General features: G+C 36.4%; 1 pseudogene; it reads left to right on the top strand.

Annotated features, from left to right (window-relative positions):
• The window catches only part of LOC114922320, a 29,234-nt pseudogene that overhangs the window by 8,951 nt on the left and 14,120 nt on the right, over window positions 1-6,163 (top strand).

Genomic DNA, 6,163 nt, shown 5'->3' with positions numbered 1-6,163 from the left:
TAGTAAAGTATATTTTCTAATTGATTTTAAGATATTGGTCTGTTTATGCTTAGGGATTGGTAGGTAGTTTATTAAAAATACATTAATTTTCCTTTCACATAAATGCAATATGTCTAGTTTAACGAAGAGAAGGACGAGGGGGGACATGATAGCAGTGTTCCAATATCTCAGGGGCTGCCACAAAGAAGAGGGAGTCAAGCTATTCTCCAAGGCGCCTGAAGGCAGGACAAGAAGCAACGGATGGAAACTGATCAAGGAGAGAAGCAACCTAGAACTAAGGAGAAACTTCCTGACAGTTAGAACAATTAACCAGTGGAACTACCTGTCTCCAGAAGCAGTGAATGCTCCAACACTGGAAGTTTTTAAGAAGAGACTGGACAGCCATTTGTCCGAAATGGAATAGGGTTTCCTGCCTGAGCAGGGGGTTGGACTCGATGACCTCCAAGGTCCCTTCCAACTTTATTATTATTATCATTATTATTATTATTATTATTTTCAATATTATTATACATAATTTTATGAAATTTTGCTTTTATGTTATAGGTAGTCCTTGACTTATGACCACAGTTGAGCCCAACATTTCTGTAGCTAAGTGAGACATTTGTTAAGTGAGTTTTGCTCCATTTTATAACTTTCTTGCCACAGTTAAGTGAATCACTGTGGTTGTTAAGTTAGTAACATGGTTGTTAAGTGAATCTGGCTTCTCTATTGACTTTGCTTGTTGGAAGGTTTCAGAAGATGATCAAATGGTCCCAAAACACTGCAACTGTCATAAATATGAGTCAGTTGCCAAGTGTCTGAATTTTGATCACTTGACCATGAGGAGGCTACAATAATTGTAAGCATGAAAATCAGTCATAAATCATTTTTTTCAGTGTTGTTGTAACTTTGAACAGTCACTAAACAAACTGTTGTAAGTTGAGGACTACCTATATATGTTTTACAACAGCTTAATATTGTATAGACAGTTCTGCTATAATGATATACAAAGTACATTATTTGAAGCAGTGAATGTTGTGTTTCTTTCAAGCTAATTGAGAAAAACTCTGTTAATATACAACAATTACAATGATACTTTTTTATTTAACTATATTTCAGATAGGTGAGGAAGAAATTATACCAGACTGGCAAATTCCTCTAGCAGATAAAAGCATAACAAATAATATCAATCAGTTACTGAATCGCATTCAAAGACTTGAAGAACTAAAAGGCCGTGTTCAAGAGCTACCCAAACTTATTCAGCTTTCCATACCTAAACAGTAAGAATACCATGAAACAGAGTTATCATTAAGAAATTATAACAATAATTTAAAATATGTTTATTGTAAAGATAAAGTTGTAAAAATTATTATTAAAAATAAATATTGTATAGAAAGTACAATATTTTGTTTACTAGGCACTGCCACAGTATTCTCTTCATAATTTAATTTTATAACTGTTATAATAGATTTACTTTAATAAATAAATTACTTTAATAAATAAATGCCTAATATAAATTTTGATCATTTTTTTCTCTGACTACCACAAGTAATAGGGAAGTTAAAGGGAAACACTGTTCTCTGCAAGAATGAAAAAACAAATGAGACATAGTTTGCAGGGTTTTTTTTACTAGATATTGCTGAGGACATATGTGGAAGACAATGATAGCAGAAATACATTCTCTATATGTCCTGTCCCAGTCCACCCACACACATACCTAGAAGTTGCAATTACTTTATTGAGGATTGCAAGCCCCTAGAAGTTGCAATTACTTTATTGAGGATTGCAAGCCCCTAAACCTATTCCCCAGGTCCCATTCACAAAAAAAGTAAAGTCATAATAAGTCCGAGTTTGCAAAACCAAGGGATGAAGTGAAAGGCAAATGCAAAGTCTGAGGGCAAGGCCCAAGTCAGCAAATCCACACACAAAGTCCAGTTCAGGCATAGTCCAAAGTCCAACCTCAATAACTAAAGCCAAGATCGAAGTACAGAATCCAAGCACAAATCCAAGGTCCAATCACAAGGTCAGCAAGCAAGGCATAGATCTGGAATCATGAAAGCAAGAATCAGAAAATTGGAGTACAAGCACAGCAGGAAACAAATGGTTGTTTCTTACACTGCTCTGCTCCACACACCAGGTTAAGTAGCTGCCAGCTGGTGCAGCTCATTAGGAGGGACGTTGTTGCCACCTCTTCGTAAGTAGCCTCACCAACCTCTGTTATGCCTCCCTCCTTTTGGCTCTGTATGCCCTGGGAGCAGGCAGTTCCTCATCCCCAGTAACTGACTGCAGCTGCACCCCTTCTCCACCTTGTGCTTTCGGCTGGTCATCTGAGCTTCCTGGCTGCAGCTGCTCTCTCCTTTTCAGCCAGCCACTCATCTGGTTGCCCCTCCAACATAATTTCGGAGGTTCCTGGCCCCTCTTCCTCCTCTTGCCCATCTACTCCTGGTACAGAGCCCCTGTGTCTTCCTGATTGTGCTGTTCTGCTCATTCACATACACACACACACACATGCAACGTGGTTTAGTGGGTTTATTAATATTCCTCAGCAATTCCCTTCACCAAAAACACAGAATTGTCCCAATTAAGTCCAGCCACAAACAGAGCAATGCTAGTTCACAGAGCAATGCCAATGAGTCCACAAGGCACTTGAAAGTTTTCCAATTAAAATAAAGCCACCAGGTAAAATTAAATCCACAATACAAGAGGGTTCACGATGCAAGAAAGGCCCACAAGGCTCAATTCAAGTCAAGGTACAGTGTCAATCCAAAGCAAGGCAGGAATCACAATGACTATAAAATGTACATCTAGGAAATGACCACATTATTCCCAGCATCACTTCCATCTGTTTGCTGTGCTAAATAGCCAACTTCTGATGCAGCCTATCAAGAAGGGTGAGGCTTTCTCCTTGCAAGTAATCTGGCTGACTTTTGCTGCTTCTTTTCTCTTCCTTATGTGTTTTGGATCAGGTGCAGAAGGCAGTTCTTTTTCCTCATTCCTGACCAGCTGCAACTGCATGCTTTCCCCTCTGATTCCTCAGGGCTGTCCTGCTGCAAGCTGCTTCAGCCAGATCACTCTCAGATGGCTGCGTGGAGCCATTGACCAAGTCCCCTCCTGACATGCCAGCAACTTGTCCTCCTTTAAGCTGACATCTGAAAAATTATCTGGGGAAGCGTCCAGGGGATCATCACACTGATGTTCCACTGGGCCCCACTCCAAAGTCCTCGGAGCCAATTCTTTGTCAGAGGAAGTGAAGTATAGGGCAGTGTAGCATAATATAGAGTAGAATAGAGTACAGTAGAGTAGAGTAGAGCATCTATATTACAGTACATACAGCAAATAATTCAAAAGTAATTTATAAAGCAACCCATATTCCAGAATTGAAAGCAATTTGTATACCAACAATGTGATTAATAATTTTGATTGTATTCTCAGCTTATTTTTAAAAGCACCATTAATACACAACAATCTGCAGTGATTTTACCATCAATAGCTATATATTGCCTGCACATGGGTACACCCAGCTCAGGCAGGTTGCCACAAGGCATATACATTTTTTCCCAAGATTTAAATCATGCAGCACGCTAATCAGTAGTTGGAGTCACAGTTAAGATAATACTCTGTTATTTTGTGTTAAAATAATCACAAATATTCAGACATTTTCTCCTGTGCTTGCTCTTTCTCTTACAATCACTTCTGCCCCGATTCCCAATAGATAATCAGTTCCTTCAATATCACTGGTCTATAATAAATAGTATTTTCTGCATAGGCTTATGTTCCTATAAACCAGACCAAACTTCCTGTTTGTTCTTATTTGGTGTTTATTCTTAGAGCACTGAAGATGAATAATATCTTTTACATAAGATATGTTCAAATTATTATAACCCATTATATTACTTAAGGTATTATATTAACCAAAATAGGATTTTGTACTTTTAATATAAATAAACTGACATGTAAAAATTATGTTTAGAACTTTGCTGAATTGACACTGAATTTGTAAATCTAGATTTAATATTACCAATACTGTATGTTTTGACAGGGAAAAGAAAAAAGCAGTAAGCCCAACACCTCCCACTCCAAAAGATCCAAAAAATATTATTGAAGGTAAGAATTCTGATTTATCATGGATGCCAAGGCATCAAAAAAATAATTTTGAAAAGTGAGTTTGGCTAATGTGGACAAAAATGAAAATGCTGGATAGGCCAAAAGCAGAACTGACTGACTAGAAGCTTGGAAAATAATGGATAGTTTGTAAGATAATAACTTATTCTGATGTATTTGAATCTTATAAAGGCAATCCTCAAGTACTAGAGTTGATTTAATGACCATTCAAAGTTATAACAGACCTATCAAAAGCTATATATGACCCTGTTTCAAAGTTAAGTATTGTACAGAACTCTTCCAGTCATTTGCCCTTATGATCAACCACTGAGATGCTTCAGCCCATCCACCTATCTATTTCCCCCCCTCCCCATCCTGTCATGCTGGGTCTCCAAAAGCACTGGGCCTGCTTTGCCCCCCTACTGGATTCCACACAGTCCTCCAACCTTCACAATGCTTACTTACCTTATGAAGATCTGCAATGCTCAAGGTGGGGGAAAGGAAGGAGATAAGACCTATTTTGAGAATTCCAGAGATGCCTTTTTTCTTTTCTCTTATTTAAAAACATGTTTATTTATTCTTTTATCATCAAAGATAAAATACAAAACAAAGAAAAGAAAAAAAAAACCCAGACTAACAAGCAACCAACACTAACAACAACAACAAAAAAAAAAACGTGTACAAAAAAAAGAAGAAAACCAAGTATCAAGTACATCAAATGTTAAACATTAGGAAAAAAATCCTGGCTGAATGCTGAAAGATACATTAGAAAACTGATATATGTTCTCTTAACCTTGCATAATGGGTACACAAATGGGTATATAAACTTTCCCATCTGTATTTAACAAAAATGTTATATTACATAAACAAATATCTCTGATGTGGAAATCTATCTAATAATCAAATCGACCCATATTTTTTTCATCCTGAGGATGTGTTTTGAAACCTGAGTTGCTGTAATTCTTGGGCAAAGGACTTCTTTACCTCTTAACTCTGCATTGTTTGTTTTCTGTATGGTCAGAGCCAGCTCAGATTTCAAAATGTGTGCTTCCTGATTTGCCATGTTATTTCAAAAAACACAGACTTTCCCTCATGCTGTAGCTGGATGGAAAAAGCCTTTCAACCCACCTTTTGGCACCTGGACTGCCTCTGCGAACACAGAGAACAAACTATACAAAGATGTAAAAGAGGTGATGCAGAGGCAATAATACCTACATGTAAATGAATAAAATAGGTGAGGGTGGGCACCTCTATGGTGTTCCGGAGACTACAAATACTTTTAGTATCTTCCAGAGAATTGTACTTTCATACTATATATGTAAATGATTTTTGAAGTTAGAAGACTATTTAAAGCTAAGTTACCTCTGCTGGTACCAAATAAAGAAACTACACTTACTTTAAACATCTTCAATGTCCCCTTCAGTGTCACTGCAGTAACAGAGAAAGATAGAATTTGTGCCTCCTGATATGTCAAAACATTATGTAAATAATTACTCATCCACAGTATTCTGTATTGCAAAAGTTCAGAACTGGTAAGCCTATTATATAACTGAAATACCTGCAACAAAATTGATTTCTTTGTTCCTTTTCTTAGAAGTTCCTAACGTACAACAAAAAGTTTCCAGTACTAAGAAATTTTTCAGTGGAGACCTGGGATTTTCTGGTAGATTTCTAACATGAATTGTTAGAAAAACAAAATTCTCTTCATAAGATATCTTTTATCAAGACCATTTGAGAATCATTTGCTCAGTTATTAGATTCCTGATAACACATATTGTAAATAGAAAATTTAATATAATCAAATTTACTTGAAGTTTTAATCATAGAAAAAAGTACTTTTTATATTTTTAATGAATTATATTTATTTGACAAATAGTTGAACTAAATAGTTAAACTTTGTTTTAGAACTTGCTACGAGACATGCAACTGAGGATGTGTTGAATATGGTACAGGTTTTCCAGGAAGATTCAGGACAACCACGTAAGTGCTTCAAAATATAAAATGTTAAAATGCGGAAAAGCATATAAGATATTTTAGGATAACCGTCTCAAATCAATTTCTTCTAAATTGTTAGGCTACAAGT

This window comes from Protobothrops mucrosquamatus, unplaced genomic scaffold, assembly GCF_001527695.2.
Source record: "Protobothrops mucrosquamatus isolate PMUCROS unplaced genomic scaffold, P.Mucros_1.0 scaffold61, whole genome shotgun sequence".
NCBI classification, from domain to species: Eukaryota; Metazoa; Chordata; class Lepidosauria; order Squamata; family Viperidae; genus Protobothrops; species Protobothrops mucrosquamatus.
Note: the sequence above shows the minus strand (reverse complement) of the source record. Positions and strands in the feature narration are given on the sequence as shown.